The sequence below is a fragment of the Meles meles genome, chromosome 2 (genome assembly GCF_922984935.1).
Source record: "Meles meles chromosome 2, mMelMel3.1 paternal haplotype, whole genome shotgun sequence".
NCBI lineage: Eukaryota > Metazoa > Chordata > Mammalia > Carnivora > Mustelidae > Meles > Meles meles.
In genome coordinates, this window is record NC_060067.1 from 14,435,166 (window position 1) to 14,454,805 (window position 19,640).

A 19,640-nucleotide genomic window follows, 5' to 3' on the forward strand; every position below is an offset into this window, starting at 1 on the left:
GTTTGTTGTGGGAATTCTCCTGTTTATTATTGACCTTTAAAGAGGCAGCATCCCTTGTACACAAAGGACACTCTTAACAGGACAAATATTTTATAATCTCAACTTTGGGAAAAGAATTAAGGTGAAGGATCTTGTTTGATAAAAGAAGATGCACTGAACATGGAAATATTTAAAGGAGGGTGCCAGCCTGTTTTTTTTCTCTCAGTGGTAGTCTTAGCAAGAGTGACAGTAGACTGGGGCGCCTGGGTGGCTCAGTGGGTTAAAAGCCTCTGCTTTCGGCTCAGGTCATGGTCCCAGGGTTCTGGGATCGAGCCCCATATCAGGCTCTCTGCTCAGTGGGGAGCCTGCCTCTCTGCCTACTTGTGATCTCTGTCTGTCAAATAAATAAAATCTTAAAAAAAAAAAAAAGAGTGACAGTAGACTAAGTGTCCATGATTCCAATTAAAAGAAACTTGGAAGTTCTCACTCGCTGCAGCTGACCCACACTCCACATTCTTCCACCACTGGTTCTCTGCTTCTACAGCCTCCACCTCTGCAATGGAAGAAGAGATCACTGAGCTCATCATTGACAATGGGTCTGGCACGTGCAAGACAGGCTTTGCTGGAGATGATGTCCCTTGAGCCGTGTTTCTGTCCATTGTCGGGCAACCCTGAAACCAGAGCAGTAAGATGTATATGGGCCAGAAGGACTCCTATGTGGGTGATGAGGCCCAGAGCAAGTGGGGCATCCTGATTCTCAAGTACCCCATTGAACAAGACATTGTTATCAACTAGGATGACACGAAGAAGGCACAGCATCACACCTTCTACAATGAGTTGCCCTGACCCCTGAGGAGAACCCAGTCCTCATGACCGAGGCCCCCAGAACCCCAAGTCCAACTGTGAGAAGATGACTCAGATCACGTTTTAGATCTTCAGCACTATAGATGTTATGTGGCCATCCAGGCTGTGCTGTCCCTGTATGCTCTAGCTATACCACTAGTGTCATCATGGACTCTGGGGATGGGGTCATCCACACTGTGCCCATTGATGGGGAGTGTGCCCTGCCCCATGCCATCCCATATCTAGACCTGGCTGGCCCTGAACCTGAGGGATCACCTCATGAAGATCATCACAGAGTGTGACTACAGCTTCATCACCACCTCTGAATGAGAAATCATGAGTGACATCAAGGAGAAGTTCTGTTATGTCACCCTGGATTTCAAGAAGGAAAAGTCCACTGCAATATTCTCATCCTCCCTGGAGAAGAGCTATGAGCTATCTTATGGGAAGATGACCACTACTGGCAATAAGCAATTCTGCTGTCTGAAGGTGCTCTTCCAGCTTTCCTTCCTGGGTATGGAATGCTGTGGTTTCCATGAGACCACCTTCAACTCCATGAAGTGTGGGGCTGATATCTGGAAGGTCTTCTATGTTAACACGGTGCTCTCTGGTGGAGTCAGCATGTACCCCAGCATTGCCGACAAGATACAGAAGATCATAGCTCTGACACCCAGCATGATGAAGGTCTAAAGTATTGCTCCTAATGCAAGTACTCCATGTGGTTTGGGGACAGCATCCTGGCCTCACTATTTACCTTCCAGCAGATGTGGATCAACAAGCAGGAATATGATGGACTGGACCCCTCCATCATCACCATAAATGCTTCTAAATGGACTGTGAGCAGATGTGTAACATTTGCTCTGTGAGTGAATTCCAAAGTATAAATTTGCCCTGGCAAATGTATACACCTCATGCTAGCCTCATGAAACTGGAATAAGACTTTGAAAAGAAATTTGTCTTTGAAGCTTGTATTTGATATCAGCACTGGATTGTAGAAATTGTTACTGATCTTGAACTTGTATCCAAGTTAACTGTTCCCTTGGTATATGTTTAATACCTTGTACATATATTTGATTTAACTCCTTAATACATACTGCTAGGTCACTATGTGGCTAAGGTTGAGACCATGTTTATGGAAAAGAAATCCATTCGTTTGAAAATCTCAGACCATGAGTTTCTTCATCTGTACAGACTATTAATGTATAAGAGGTACCTATTCCAGAACTTCTCTAGAGGGTGAGAAGAGTCCTGAATGAGTTGTCATTTCTGTCTTGCCATTCTGACAGGGTGGGGAAGGTCTGACACTTAGGACCCACTTTCATTTCTTAACCTATGTTTTCCAGCCAGAACACCATGGGTGGTTAATTGCCTTGAGTTGGAAAACAGTTTGCACTTAAAACTATAAATTCATTTATCCTTTTAATTTATGTAACATTTTTGTATGCAATTCTTAATTCCTTAAGAGAGGATAACAAATTTTGGTTTTCTACTGTCATGTGAAAACATTAGGCCCCAGGAACTCATCGTTGTGTGAGGAAAATAAAGTGCTACAGTGAAAAACAAACAAGCAAAAAAACCAAATATGGATGAGGAGGCATTGGACTCAGTCTGATTTCAATTATTTTAGTTTGGGTTGTAATTTTAGCACCTGTCAGATGCTTGCCCTATCTTTTTCTCTTTGCTGCCCATCATGATTGTATAGCACAAAGAAAACAGAACAGAGAAATCAGCAAATACCTGATCATGTATCTTTCTTTTGTATTTTCAACTTTGAGATATACTTGACATATTGTATAACTTTAGGATGTACAAAGTGATGATTTGATACATGTATATATTGTGAAATGTTTGCTACACTACAATAAGGTTAGTTAACATCCTTCACTTAACATAATTATCATTTTGTTACTACAGTAAGAATATTAATATCTATTCTTACAGAGTTTAAGTATTTAAGTATTCAGTTCAGTATTATTAACTATAGTCACCATTCTTGTGCCTTAAATGCCTAGAACCAATGAATCTTATAACTAAAAGTTTGTATCCTTGTTCAATATCTCCCCAATTTTCCACCCCTCAGTATCTAGCCACCAACATTCTATTCTCTATTTCTATGAATTTGGAATTTTAGAATCTACATATAAGTGAGATCATATAGTATTTGTTTTTCTCCTCCTGACTTATTTCATGTAGCATAATGTCCTCAAGTTCCAGCCATTTTGCTGCAAATGAGGATTTTCCTTTTTTATAGTGACTGAAAAACACTCTAATATGTATTTATACCACAATTTCTTTATCATTCATCCATTGATGGACACTTAGTTTACTTCCATGTCTTGGCTATTGTGAATAATGCTTCAATGACAATGGGGGTACAGATATCTCTTCAAGATGTGATCCCATTTCCTTTGGATATATACATGGAAGTGAGATTGGTAGATCATATGGTAGTTCTAGTTTTCTAGTTTCCTTCTTCTCCTCCTCCTCCTCCTCCTTCTTCTCCTTCTTCTCCTTCTCCTTCTTCTTCTTTTCTTTTTTCTTTCTCTCTTTTTTTTTTCTCTTTTTTTGAGGAACCTACATGTTGTTTTCCATAGTGGCTGCACTAATTTACATTCCCACTTACAGAGCACAAAATTCCCTTTTCTTTGCATCCTTGCAAACACTTACCTCTTGTCTTTTTGATAATAACCATTCTAACAGGTGTGAGGTGATACGTCATTGTGGTTTTGATTTGCATTTTCCTGATGATTAGTGATATGAGTTCCTTTTCATGTACCCGTTGGCCATCTGTCTGTCATCTTTGGAAAAATGTTTATTCAGATTCTCTACCCACTTTTTTAAAATATTTTATTTATTTGACAGAAAGAAATCACAACTAGTCAGAGAGAGAGGAGGAAGCAGGCTCCCTGCGGAGCAGAAAGCCGGACGTGGGGCTCGATCCCAGGACCCTGGGATCATGACCTGAGCCGAAGGCAGAGGCTTTAACCCACTGAGCCACCCAGGCGCCCCCCTCTACCCACTTTTTTAATGGGATTTTTTTTCTTTGTTATTCAGTTGTATGAGTGCCTTTTTTTTTTTTTTAAGATTTTATTTATTCACTTGAGAGAGAGAGAGAGAGCATGAACAGGGGAAAAGTGCAGAGGGAGTAGCAGGCTCATGGCTGGGCAGGGAGCCTAACAAGGGCTCAATCCCTGGACCCTGGGATCATGATCTGAGCTGAAGACAAACACTTAACTGACTGAGCCACCCAAGCGCCTGTCAGCTGTATGAATTCTTCATATATTTTGGATATTGACATCTTATCAGATATGTGGTTTGAAAATGTTTTCCCATAACAAAAGGCTGCCTTTTCATTTTGTTGATTGTTTATTTTGCCATGCTTTAGTTTGATATAGTCCTAGTTGTTGATTTGTGCTTCTGTTGATTGTACTTTTGGTGTCCTATCCCAAAAGTCATTGCTAAAACGTGTTGAGGAGCTTTTCTCCTGTATTTTCTTCTAGGAGTTTTATGGCTTCAGTATTATGCTTAAGTCCTTGATCCATTTTGGGATAATTTGTGTGAGGATTTTAAGATAAGGGTCCAATTTCATTTCTTGCATGTGAAATTCTAGTCTTCGTAAACCACTTAATGAAGAGACCATCTTTCCCTACTGAGTAGTCTTGGCTCCCTTGTCCACTGTTGATTGACCATATATGCATGGGCTTATTTCTGGGCTCTTGATTCTGTTCCATACATTTTTGTGTCTCTTTTTATTTCTGTACCATACTGTTTTGATTACTATAGTTTTGTAATATAATTTGAAGTTAGGAAGTATTATGTTTTCAACTTTGTTATTAAGATTACTTTAGCTATCAGGGTCTTTGGTGATTCATATGAATTTCCATGAAAAGTGTCATTGGAATTTTGATAGAGTTTGCATTAAATCTATGGACTGGTGTAGATAGTATGGGCTTTTAAGAATATAATAATAACAGTTCTGATCCACAAATATAGAATATATTTCTATTTGTGTTTTCTTCTATTTTTTTTCATCAGTGTCTTATAGTTTTTAGAGTAGAGATCTTTCACCACTTAGGGTAAAATTATTCCTAAGTATTTCATTGTTTTTGATGAAAATAAATAGGATAAATAGGTAAATAGGATTTTATAAGTTGATAGTAACTAAGATAAATATCTTTTTCACACAGTTACTGTTGGTGTATAGATAACAATAGTGGTTTTTGTATGCTGATTTTGTACCTTAAACTATGCTGAGTTTATTATTCTATCAGTTTTTCTGGTGGAGTCTTTAGTATTATCTATATAAAAGATCGTGTCATCAGCAAACATCAGTTTAACTTTTTCCTTTCTGATTTGGATGACTTCTATTTCTTTTTCTTGCCGAATTGCTCTGGCTAGGACTAATAGTACTATGTTGAATAAAAGTGACAAGAGTGGGCATCTTTGTCTTATTCCTAAACTCAGAGGGAAAGCCTTCAATCTATTATCATTGAGTATGATGTTGGTTGTCAGCTTGTCATATGCAGATTTTATTGTGTTGAGTTATGTTTATATCCAATTTGTTGAGAGTTTTTATCAAGATAAGATATTAATGTTGTCAACTTCTTCTTCTGCATCTATTGAAATGATCTTAAGATTTTTGTCTTTCATTCTATTAATGTGGCATATCACATTTATTGATTTGTGTATGTGGAACTATTCTTGCATCCCAGGGATAAATCCCATTTGATCATGATGTATGACCCTTTTAATGTGCGGTTGAATTTGTTTTGGTATTTCGTTGAGACTTTTCATCTATATTAGGGATAGTGATTTATAGTTTTATTCTTTTGTCGTGTCTTTATCTGACTTTGGCATTAGGATAATACTAACCTCATAAATTATTTTGAAAGTGTTCTGTCTTCAGTTTTCTGGAAGATTGTGAAAAGGACTGGCATTAATTCTATGTTAGGTGTTTAGAATTCACAGTGAAGCCATTTGTCCTGAGCTTTTCCTTTGTTGGGAAATTTTTGATTGCTGATTCAATTTCTTTACTTGCTTATTGGTTTGTTCAAATTCTTGTATTTTTTTTTCATGATTCAAATGTGGTGAGTTTCGTGCTTCTAGAGGTTTATGCGTTTCTTCTGTGCTATCCCATTTGTTGGCATAATAATTCATAGTAGTCTGTTATGATCTTTTGCATTTCTCCAGTATCAGTAGCAACTTCTCTCATTTCTGATTTTATGTATGGGGGTTACTCTCCTTATTTTTTCTTGGTAATTTCAGATGAAGGTTTGTCAATTTTTGTTTATCTTTCCAAAACACACCTCTTATTACCATCTTTTCTATTTTTATTCTCTATTTGATTTATTTCTTCTTGGATTTTATCTTCTTCCTTCCACAAACTTTTGGCTTAGTTATTTTTTTAGTTCTTTAAGGCTTAAAGTTATGTTGTTTATTTGATTTTTTTAAAAAAATGTAGACATTTGTCACTATGAAAGTCCCTGTTAATACTTCTTCTGGTACATCTCTTAAGTTTTGTTGTGTTTCCATTTTTGTTTGTTATAAGATATTTTTTCTTTTGTTGTTGTAAGATATTTTGTAAGATAAGGTTTCCCTTTTGATTTCCTTTTTAACTCATTGGTTATTCAGGAGTGTGTTTAATTTTCACATATTGTGAATTTTCCAGGGCTCTTTTTATTATTTTCAGTTCCATTCCATTGTGATCAGAAAAGAAAACTTGGTATGATTTCATTCTTAAATTTGTTAAGACTTGTTTTGTTACCTCACGTATAATCTCTCCTTTGTTCCACGTGCACTTGGGGAGAATATATATTATATGGGCGGAAACTTCTACGCTTACCTGTTATGTCTATTTGGTCTAAAATATAGTTTAAGTCGAACATCTTTGTTGATTTGGGGATCTGGATGATTTATCCATTGTTGAAAGTGGGGGATTGGAGTGTCTTACTATTACTATATTACTGTAACTCCCTTCACATCTGTTAGTATTTGCTTAATATATTTAGGTGCTCCTGAAGAGAGCCTGCTTCCCTCTCACTCTCTCTGCCTGCCTCTCTGCCTACTTGTGATCTCTCTCTGTCAAAATTAATAAATAAAATCTTTAAAAAAAATATATATATATTTAGGTGCTCTACTGGCGTGTGTGCACGTGTGCCCTCATGTGTGTGTGTGTCTTTGAAGCTAAAGTGAGTCTTTTATAGTTGGGTCTTGATTTTTTCTGTTGTTGTTTGTTTTGGTTTTTAATCCATTCAGCATGCTGTGCCTTTATAAGGGCTTATTTTCTCTTGCCTTTTGTTCATTGTTTTCCAGCTAATCTGTAGTTCCTTTGTTTCTTCCCCTCTTGCTGTCTTCCTTTGTGAATTGATGATTTTCTTCAGTGGTGTACTTTGATTCCCTTCTCTTTATATTGTATTTTGGTAATCCCAAGTCTTACTTGAAACCTCTTAGAGATGTAGAAGTTTACTTTCATCTGATAACATCTTAACTCTGATCACGCAAAAATGCTACCCTTTTACTCTCCCCTACATTTTGTTTTTGATGTCAAAAATTACATCATTTTATATTGTGTATATTAACAATTTTTTATAGTTACTGCTCTTTTAAATACCATGTCTTTTAATCTTTATACTGGAGTTATGTGGTTAACATGCCACTATGTTTCACTATTAAAGTATTCTGAATTACACTATATACTTAGCTTTACCAGTGTATTGTATATTTTTACATGTTTTTATGGTACTAATTACCATCCTTTCATTTCAGCTTGAAGAACTCCTTTCAGCATTTCTTGTCAGACAGGTCTAGTGGTATGAAATCTCTTAATTTCTGTGTGTGTAGGAAGGTATTTATATCACCTTCACTTCTGAAGGACAACTTTGCCGACTAATGTATTCTTGAATGGCATTATTTTGACTTTTAGCACTTTGAATATATCATTGCATTCACCTGGCCTCCCAGGTCTTTGCTGAGAAATCTGATAACTTTAGGAGAGTTCATGCAGGTGCACAGCTGGAGTGGCTAGCACAAGTGAATCCAGTGGTGAGACCAGTGACTGGAGATAGGATCTAATTCAGACCCACAAGGTGTGTGGGGGCTTTATCTGTCTATGTACATTTCTGTGACTGCAGGATGTCACCATGGGTATGCATGTAACATTGGAGGTCAGTGACAGAATTCAGGCAATTGGTATACAGATGCATGGCTGAAGGGCTAGTGCAATGTGTGCACATGTCAGTAGGAGTCAACGCTTGGGGTCTAGAGTACCATTTAGCATTTATTAGTGGCAGAGTCCTGGGCTGGCTGCCTGCCAGATTGGATCCCAGATTTTGGCAGGGGTCAGGAAGGGATCAGGAAAGATTTTAATTTTTACTTTTTTTTGAGGGGGGGAAGGGGGATGGTGGTTGATGCAGACAAAATGAAGCTGTTCTTCCTTCCTTTTTTGTGTAATTATCATCAGATTTTTTGTTCTATCATGTTGGTGAAGTATTTTAAGTGCACATTTGCTCTCCCAGAACTGTTTTGTTCACAAAACGTTGTCTTAATTTGTTGATCTTTGGGATGTAATAGAGCCTGGGGTCTCCTAATTCACCATTTTAGAGATGTCACACTTCTTATGATTTTTTTTCCTTTCATGGAATTTTTGCCCATCCATATGTCAGTGCAAGTATTTCAAATATAGTAGTAGCATTATCCTGTAGTTTAATATTTAATAAAATAAGTGACCCTGATCATTAATTATTCAACTCTTTTGCATGTTCTAGTTATTCTTTTTTTTGATTGAAGTATAAATGACATATAATGTTACATTATTTTTAGGTGTACAACATATTAACAATTCTATAAATTCGTCAGTGCTCACCATAATACATGTAGTCACCATCTGTCACCATGCAACATTATTTCAATATCATTGACTATATTCTTTATGCTGTACCTTTCATTTCTATGAATTTTATATATATTTTAAGATTTTATTTATGTTTTAGGAAGAGAGAGTACAAGTAGGGGGAGGAGCAGAGGTAGAGGGAGGAGAGGGAAAGAATCTCAAGCAGACTCCACACTGAGCACAGAGCCTAATGTGGGGCTCGATCTCATAACCCTGAGATCACAACCTGAGCTGAAAACCAACAGTTGGGTACTTAAAAAACTGAGCCACCCAGGTGCCCTATCTCCATTATTTAAATATTTTATAAATGAAACTTTGCATCTCTTAATCCCCTTTATCTGTTTTACCCTTTCCTACCCACTTGCCTCTGGCAACCACGTTTGTTCTCTGTATTTAGAAGTCTGTTTGGTTTTATGCTTGTTTTTTGTTGTTGCTTTATTTATTTATTTATTTATTTATTTATTTATTTTTAATTTGTTTCTTTTCAGCTTAACAGTGTTCATTGTTTTTGCACCACACCCAGTGCTCCATGCAGTAGTGCCCTCCCTATTACCCACCACCTGGTTCCTCAACTTTGCCCCCCCCACCCCGCCCCTTCAAAACCCTCAGGTTGTTTTTCAGAGTCCATAGTCTCTCATGGTTCATCTCCCCTTCCAGTTTCCCTCAACTCCCTCTCCTCTCCATCTCCCCATGTCCTCCATGTTCTTTGTTATGCTCCACAAATAAGTGAAACCATATGATACTTGACTCTCTCTGCTTGACTTATTTCACTCAGCATAATCTCTTCCAGTCCCGTTCATGTTGCTACAAAAGTTGGGTATTCGTCCTTTCTGATGGAGGCATAATACTCCATTGTGTATATGGACCACATCTTCCTTATCCATTCATCTGTTGAAGGGCATCCGTTGAAGGGATTTTTTTTTTTTTTTAAGATTCCACATATAAATAAGTGAAATTATATGGTGTTTGTCTTTCTTTGGCTTATTTCACTTAGCATAATATCTCCAAGTTCATCCATGTTGTCACAAATGGCAAGATCTCATCCCTTTTTTATGACTAATATTCCAGTATGTGTGTGTGTGTGTGTGTGTGTGTGTGCACGCATGTGCACATACACATCACATCTTATTGATGGACACTTAGGTTGCTTCTATATCTTGGCTATTGTAAATGCTGCTGCAATTAACAAAGTAATGCATATATCTTTTTGAGTTAGTATTTTTATTTTCTTTGGATAAATACCCAATAGGAGAATTACTGGATCTTATGGCATTTCTATTTTTAATTTTTTTTTTTTTTTTTTTTTTTTTAGGAATTGCCATACTCTTTTCCCCAGTGGCTATACCAATTTACATTCCTACCAACAGCATACAAGGGTTCCTTTTGCTATCCACATCATCACCACCACTTATTAGTCCTTGAGTTATTGATTTTAGCCATTCTGACAGGAGATAATATCTCCTTATGGTTTCATTTGCATTTCCTTGATGATTAGTGCTGTTGAACATCTTTTCACATGCCTTTTGGACATCTGTATGTCTTCTTTGAAAAAATGTCTATTCAGGTCTTTCCATTTCTAATCAGATTATTTGTTGTTTTGGTGTTGAATTGTGTAAGTTCTTTATATATTTTAGATATTAAGTCTGTTATCAGATACATCATTTGCAAATATCTTCTCAGTAGGTTGTATTTTCATTTTGTTGTTGGTTTCCTTCACTGTGCAAAAGGTTTGTATTTCGGTTTAGTGTCAATAGTTTATTTTTGCTCTTATTTCCCTTGCTAGATTCCCTTGACAGATTAGAAAACTTACTAAGGCTAATGTCACTGCCTGTGTTTTCTTTTAAGAGGCTTATGGCTTCATGTCTCACATTTAGGTCTTTAATCCATTTTGAGTTTATTTTTGTGTATGGTATAAGGAAGTGATCCAGTTTCGTTCTTTTGCATGTCGTTGTTCAGTTGTTGAACAACTATTTATTGAAAAGACTATCTTTTCCTGTTGTATATATTTTACCTCCTTTGTTATAGATCAATTGACCATGTGGGTGTGAGTTTATATCTAGGTTCTTTATCCTATTTCATTGAATTGTGTGTCTACTTTTATGGTAGTACCATACCATTTTTGTGGCTATTTGGGGTCTTTTGTATTCCACACAAATTTTAGTATTATTGTTCTAGCACTGTGAAAAATGCAGTTTGTATTTTGATAGGGATGGCATTTTTAACAATATTTCTTCTTCTACTCCATGAGCATGGAATACCTTTACATTTGTCTGTGTTGTCTTCATTTTTTTTCATCAATATTTTATAGTTTTCAAAGTTCTTTTACTCTTTTGGTAAGTTTTTCTCCTATTTTATTCTTTTTGGTATAATTGTAAACAGGATTGTTTTCTTAATTTTTGTTTCTGCTAATTGTTATTAGAGAATAGAAACACAACCAATTTCCATATATTAATATTGTATACTGAAACTTTATTCACTTTTTACTTCTATTAGAAGTAAAAAAATATATTAGAAAAATCTATTAGATTTTGGTAGTCTTTAGGATTTTCTCTATATAGCAGGTCATCTGCAAATAGTGACAATTTTATTTATTCCTTACCAATTTGGATGCTCTTTATAACTTATATTCCTTTTTCTTCTTTTCTATAGCTAGGGCATACAGTACCATGTTGAATAAAAGTGGCAAGGAGGACATCCTCGTCTTGTTCCTGATCTTAGAGGAAGCACTTTGAGTATTTCACCATTGAGTATGATGCTGGTTCTAAGTTTTCACATACAGCCTTTATTATGTTGAGGTTATGTTCTCCCTAAACTCACTATATTGAAAGTTTTTATCATGAAGAGATGTTTTATATTGTCAAAGTTTTTTTCTGTATCTGTGAGATGAACATATGAATGGTTTTTAATCCTTTTTTTGTTAACAGGATGTATCGTACTGATTTGCAAATATCGAACCACCCTTGCATCCTTGGAATGAATTCCATTAGATCGTGGTGAATGATTTTTTAATGTGTTATTGGATGTGTCTTACTAATATTTTGTTGATGCATCTATGTTCATCAGAGATAATGGCCTGTTAGTTTTCTTTTCTTCACCCCCCCCCTTTTTGTTTTGGGTGGTTTTTTTTTTTGGCTTTTTTGTTTTATTTTGTTTTGTTTTCTTTTGTAGTGTCTTTGATTTTGGTATCAGGGTAATGGTGGCCTTATGGAATGAAATTTGGTAGTTTTCCTTCTAGTTTTTTGGTAAAGGTTGAAAAGAATACATATCATCTCGTCAAATGTTTGGTATAATTTACTTGTGACTGTCTATTCCTGGTCTTTTGTTTGTTGGGAATTTTTTGATTACTAATTCAATTTTATGACTTCTCTGTTCAAGTGTTCTATTTCTCTACATGGATACCTGAATGAATAGCAATCTAGACAGAGAAAACTCCCTGTGCATAATCCTAAAATGTGCAACCATCTACTCTTTTAAGGGATAAGCAGTACAGGGAGTGGTTGGAGTAAAGAAAAGGAGGTAGAATAAAGTAGGATAAGGATTAGAGACTTAACTGGAAACCAGATCTTTAGGGACTATATAGGTTGTTGTGAGGACTTTGGCTTCTACTGAGTGAGTTGAGGAATGATGGCAGAATTTGATCAGAGGAGTCACATGATCTGACTCACTCTGGCTTCAGTGCTTTGAGGAGAATGTAGGGGAATAAGGATAGAAGAAGACCAATTAGGATGCTATTTCTAGTATCTAAGTGAGAGATGATGGTGGCTTGGACCAAGGTTGTAGCGATAGAGGTAAAATTATATTTTGAGTAAATAACTATTTTTATGTTTGAAAGATATGTGCAAAAGTTTTATTGATTAAAATGTATAAGAAAATGGTCTGAAAACACTAAAGATTATTGCTGAAACCACTTATAGCATAAACGTTTATATGGAATACATTTTGGCTTTCTCTGCAATTCATCTCTTATTGGGTTCTCACCAATTTTCAACTACCAACCCTCTATATTTTAGTATCAAACTAATTACAGCTCATTGAAAATCTTTTATGCAACACATTTCTTTGTGCCAGTCCCTATGATATTATATGCCTCAGTGAAAGCAATCCACCTCCCTGAACTTTATCCTCGAAGCTGGGAAAGAAGCAATACACACATACACAAACATTTATTTTAGATAAATCTCTGAAAGAAGTAATGGAGTGATGGTCAAATGTGTGTGAAGTCATGTGCAAAGGCACATCATGGGAGGCAATATCTATGTTGGGGCCTAAAATTTGGAAAGATGTTAGCTTTGCAAAGAACAGAAGGAAGGGATCCACAATTTACATAGAGCCAAGAGCATGCACAGTGGCCCTAATCAATGTGCTAAAATTTATGCATGATTTTTCATGAACGATAATGTATAAGTGTATTTTATTATTCTGGCTTAAGTTTGTGCTTTAAACACTAACCATTTTGGTACTTATTGAGAGAGGGATAAAGAACCACTGAACAATCTCTTGCCCATTAAAAATAATCTTAACAGTCGCATTTGTCTCAGATCTTAATGAAGTAGTTATGTTTGCTACCTGAAATATTATATCCAGGATGTATTTTTAAAATTGGGAAAAATTAAGGGCACCTGGGTGTCTAAGTCAGTTGAGCATCTGCCTTTGGCTCAGGTCATGATCCCAGGGCTCTGGGATCAAGCCCAAAGCCCTGTTTTGGTCTTTCTGCTCAGCAGGGTGTCTGTTTCTCCCTCTTTCACTCTTTTTGCCTGCCACTCCTCCATCTACCCTCTCTCTCTGTCAAAAAAATAAATAAGGTCTTTCAAAAAATTGGGAAAAATTAACTATCAAAACTCAGAATTACTTCATATGAAGATTGCCATAAACAAAGGCAAAATTATATATTTATGATCACAGGCTCAGAAGCTAACCAGGCTGAGTGGAAAGCAAGATCTTCACCTTATTAGCAGGATGATCTGGAACAAATTACTTAATTTCTAGGTATCTCAACTTCCTTATCAGTACAATGAGGGTTTTTGTGAGCATTAGATGCACTACTGGGTATTTACACCAAAGATACAGATGTAGTGAAAAGAAAGGCCACATGCACCCCAATGTTCAGAGCAGCAATGTCTATAATAGATGAACTGTGGAAAGAACCAAGATACCCTTCAACAGATAAATAGATAAAGAAGATGTGGCCCATATATACAATGGAATATCACTCAGCCATCAGAAAGGATGAATACCCAACTTTTGCATCAACTTGGGTGGAATTGGAGGAGATTATGCTGAGTGAAATAAGTCAAGCAGAGAAAGTCAATTATCATATGGTTTCACTTATTTGTAGAATATAAGGAATAGCATGGAGGATATGAGGAGAAGGAAAGGAAAAATGAAGAGGGGGAATCAAAGAGGGAGACAACCCATGAGAAACTATGGACTCTGGAAAACAAACAGGGTTTTTGGAGGGGAGGGGGGTGGAGGAATGCATTAGCTGGGTGATGAGTATTAAGGCGGTATGTATTGCATGGAGCTCTGGGTGTTATACGCAAACAAGGAATCATGGAACACTACATCAAAAACTAATGCTGTACTGTATGGTGACTAACATAATAAAAAAAACATTTATACATCTAAAATCTTGTTATAGTGCATGGGATATAGAAAATAATTCATAAGTGATTTTTATAGCTCAGATTATTACATGACTCCATTTCTAATGAATTTCATTTTAATGAAGTAAACTTTATAACATGTGCAAGAGAACCCAATAAACAATTTTAGGATATTAATAGTTTGTGTATGATAGCACAAAAAGTACTCCCTCTAGAGCTATCAAAATAATGCCACAGCAATAGCCATTGTTTGCTTTAGCTATTCAAGTTTCTCTTTGATTTTGGGGAAATCCTAGCTTATTTATTTAATAATTATTGAAGTTAATTAATAGAACATAATTCTGAATAGCCTATTAAATATTAAATGACTCTACCAAATATTTCTGGATCAATTAACAAATAAGTCTCTAACTCAGATAGATGCAGAGGTAAACCTCCCTTTAGAAAAGTACTACGCAATATTATTTGTCTCATCCAAGGTGAAGAGACAATTTAAAAAATGCCATTTTACATCTTACTCCACTTTCAAATTATGACCTATATATGGCAAATCAAAAAGGGTCTTGAACAAAAGTCATAGTCAACAAAAGTATGGTAAAGCAGGTCTTGCACATAACACTGCTTTGTTTATTGCATTTAAAGGATGGAGACAGTTGTTAGATCCAATAGTGGGCAAACCAGTCTCTTCTAGATTTTGGAATTGTTTTGAATAGCAATCCTTTAATGTACCTTGCAATTTAAATAAATGCCATGTTTTTAAACTAGTTTCACTTTAACATATTAGTTACGAAAAATTTGTTAAAGGTTTTTATTTTTTAAAGATTTTATTTGACAGAGAGAGTGCAGGCAGGAGCAGGGGGAGCAACAGAAGGAGAGGAAGAAGCAGGCTCCCCACTGAGCAAGGAGCTGGATGCCTGCCTGCTCAATGCTAGGACCTTGGGATCATGACCTGAGTCAAACGCAGATCCTTAACTAACTGAGCCACACAAGCATCACCTAAAGGTTATTTAATGGTGTCAAATCAAGTGTTTTGGGGGCTATGAAACTGAAGTGTGGTATGAGGCTTGTCCTCAAAGATCCTTAAGTCTGTTAAGAGAGAAGAGGCATATCCATTGTTCAATAAAACGTAGACAGTTAGGTTTCATGAGAAATTCTTTAGGGATTCATAGGGGAGAGATTAACATTCTAACAAGGATTAAAAAGGGTTGAAATGTGAATGCCTTATAGAGAACAGAGAGGTAGGTTAGAAGAATAAAGCGGACTAAATGGGAGATAGAGGAATACATAATATATAAACCTAAATGCATTCTCCATATCCACAAGGAAATATGCTCTATTTTCTTAAACTGTAAGGCTCTCTTACTTTATACACATTTTTCAACTTTTGATACAAAGATTGAAAAATAAATTTAAAAACTAAAAAACAACTAGGAAAATAAATTAAAAACTAAAAAAAATTAGACAAGAGTGACAATAAATGATAAAGAGGATTTGTCTTATTGTTAACAAGAGCACTGGAAAGGTGGAGGGAGTAGTCGGTTGGAGGGGGCTGGTGCTAAGTTTCAGTCTTGGCAATGTTCCAGCTGATCGGTCAACAACTGATATTGTGGGCCTGGTAGTACCAGATCTTCTCACTTTCAAGAGAAGCTAGAATTCAAGCTTTGACTATAAAACATCACAATTTTTAAAAGTTGGAGCTTGCTATTAAAACTTGAAAAAACAAATGTCTGAGCTACACGAGCTGCATTCGCTGGCTGAATTCAGCTATACAGTAGGAAGCAATTTGCAGCTGCTCCCTGAGGTAACGTTTTGTTACATTTTGAAAGAATAGTAGGAATTTTTACCTGGATGATGATCATTTCTAAAAGGCTTAGGTTCACAGTTAATACAATATAAGACAAGAACTGTCAGGATGGCACACATTTATATAATCTATTTCTTCCTTAAAACCCTTCTTTGCTATGGAACTAAGAAAAAGCAGAGAATGACATGGATAATCTTGCAATGTGAGAATATATGATCCTAAATTTGTGTTCTAATACCTTACCAAAAACATCAGTGCCCTATGTAACAAATTTATGAATCAGTTAGTGGGTGTCTTTGCCTCCCAGAAAGAATTACTGTGAGTTATTAGATATAAAACTTTGCCATTGCACAAAACGTGATAAAACATTTACTTTCTAAACCAAGGGGGGAGTGTACCCACGACAAATTGAAGCATACTGAGATAGAGAATTATTAACTCTGTAGGTTGCATTATTTCCTTTGCAGACTTCTTTCCATAAGCCTTTGGTTAAAATCTCCTAAATAACTGATCAGATCAACAATAAATCCAAGGGTTCTCCAGTAATCATTTCACATGTTTTCTCTTCCATAGTTTCATTTTAAAACACTCTTTGGTTGAGAATATAAACTTTCAGTATTTAAAGAAATCGGATTTTCTCATTCTCAAGAAACACGGCAATAAGTGAAAACATAATTTTGAAATCTTTGCCTGGAATGTCTAACTGACAGAAGGAAAAATTCTTTTCCACAAAATGTCTTTTTTCTCAGGTGGCATTATATTATGATTTCTTATTTAAAACTATCTTCCCAGGAACATTTTTCAAATGAGCCGTCACTGTAATTCTGTCTCAATGTCCAGCATCATTTTCAAACATTGACTGATACAAAATTTAAGGATGATTTTACTTAATTTGCTGGGTCTTGCTTTTTTCCATTTCCTAAAAAAATATGTTTTTATATTTTTCCTCTTCCCCTTTGCCTTGTATGTACTTTCCGTTCCCTCCCTTCTTCGTACTGGAGTGTGTTCCCTAAATTCACTAAACCCTTTAACTAAAAGATCCCTCCAGAAACCTCCCCCTTTTACTTCTAGCTCTCCTGGGGCTATATTTCCTGGCAAAACCTTATTAGCTTATTTTGATGTTTTTATCTTTCTGTGATTAGGAACCAGTCCATGCAGCCAAAACAGACAGTTTTCCAAGGGCACTAAGTGGGTTTTCAGATCTCCTGTGAGGAGGAACGAGCTTCAATAAAACATTAGACCACTACCAAAGTTGACTGGCTTGAGCGATGTAACATCTTATGTGTTCCTGCCTTTTACTGTCAGTTTACACTCCCATGAACATGAACTCTGCCCAGCTGTAGTGCTTTAAGTGAAGGTTTGCACGCAAATATGGCTTCCATGAAAGTTACCTCGGGGCTAAAGTACTTCCATCATCGACAAAATTAAGCGTCACACTAAGTCTCTGGTGGTTTAGTTGGCTTCAGATTCAGCTGTGGCTCATGTTTTATTAATGTAGTGAGATTGTCCTTTATTTTCGGCCTCCCACAGCAGGTGAGCTTGTCATATTCACTAAGAGAGAACGAGAGAAGATTGCCAACCACTTGCGCGAATTGTTTCCACAGCTCTTAATTTCTGTTGAGAGGCACGCAATATAAACAAAGTTTTACTTAACTGCTGGAACATTTGTCAAGGATTTGATACATACAAACCTCCATTTCTATGCCATACTATGAAAACCCTGCAGTGTCGTTCCTCTTACAAACCCTGTGCATGCCAAGCAGAATCCCAGAATTAAGGTCTTTGAACACATCCTCTGGCTTTAGCTAGTGGAAGGAAATCTCACCACCCAGAAAACTAGATGGGTGGCCTGGAAATAAGTTAAAAATTACAGTCAGCTACAGTAGAGAGGTTCTGGCCCTTCCTGAGGTTTAACTTTGCCGCAGCCAATATTCTGTGGTGGATTTTATTCTTTTTTTTTTTTTTTAAGTTTCTAATGTGCTAGACAAATCTTCAAATTCTACTTTATTCTCAGTGCCCAATATATCCATGAATACAGAGATTATCTTTCTTGTGAATTAACAGAAATTAAAAATTGACAACAACTATGAGAACCCTTACTGTGTTTAATCCCTATTAGCATAAGCATTCCTCCTGTTCTTAAAAGTTACTGCAATTGCAATTTTTTTCTTGAATTTGAGAAGACTTGTAGTTTAAAAGAGCAGGGTTATAAACTATACACCACAAGTAAGGACAATATTGCTGGTCAATGGATTCTGTATATTAATTTAATTCTGTATATTAGTCTAATTACCTAGATAATAAGACGAAAAAATGAACCAGCTACCATTATTGCTTTTTTTCTTTTTTCCTTTTTCTTGAAATTATAATACAGTAAAAGATTTTGGTGGAAAACATACTCAGTTTGAATTTTTAAAATTAAACAGTAGGGACTCCTGGGTGGCTTAGTTGGCTAAGCGTCTGATTTCAGCTCAGGTCGTGATCCAGGGTCCCGGGACCCAGCCAATGTCGTGCTCCATGCTAGGTGGGCACCTGCTTGTTCCTCTCCCTTTGGCCTTCTCCCGTCATCTCTTTCTCTATCTCAAATAAAATCTTTAGAAGAAGTTAAACAATATGTTTAGTTTCTATATTTATTTTATTTTCCCTGAAAAGTGTTGCAATCTTGGATCTCAAACAGCTCTAAAGGCTATCCATCCATAATCCATAATGTAAGTCAGGAAATGCTTTCTTTAACATCCAGCATATTAATCTATTCACTGAATCATAGAAAAAAATAGTTGCTATTGATGTTTTTAAAATTTTCTTGTCTTAAATTATCTACTTTGCCTACATATGTAAATACATTTACAATTTTTTTTTTTTTAAGATTTTATCCATTAATTTGACAGAAAGAGATCACAAGCAGGCAGAGAGGCAGGCAGAGAGAGAGAGGGGGAAGCAGGCTCCCTGCTGAGCAGAGAGCCCGATGCGGGGCTGGATCCCAGGACCCTGAGGTCATGACCTGAGCCGAAGGCAGAGGCTTAACCCACTGAGCCACCCAGGCGCCCCTACAAATTTTTTATTTTGACTACATGTTAATTAAATGGGTATTGCCAAACTCTCATCTTTTTTTTTTTTTTTTTTTTTTTTTTTTTTTTTTTCCTCATTTTATTTATTTTTTCAGCGTAACAGTATTCATTCTTTTTGCACAACACCCAGTGCTCCATGCAAAACGTGCCCTCTCCATTACCCACCACCTGTTCCCCCAACCTCCCACCCCTGACCCTTCGAAACCCTCAGGTTGCCCCAACCTCCCACCCCTGACCCTTCAAAACCCTCAGGTTGTTTTTCAGAGTCCATAGTCTCTTATGGTTCGCTTCCCCTCCCCAATGGACATTGGGGAGGGGAAGCCAAACTCTCATCTTTTTTAAAAAAAAATATATTTATTTATTTATTTTCAGTGTCAAACTCTTTTCCTTTTTAAATTTGTGCTTTGGGGATCCTTATCTATGATTTCTAATTCTGTGTTTTGATTTAGTTATCT

The 19,640-nt window shown here is 36.3% G+C and overlaps 1 pseudogene; it reads left to right on the forward strand.

Annotated features, from left to right (window-relative positions):
- Positions 1-537: 537 nt before the first annotated feature.
- Positions 538-1,871, forward strand: LOC123937219 (annotated as a pseudogene).
- Positions 1,872-19,640: the final 17,769 nt, after the last annotated feature.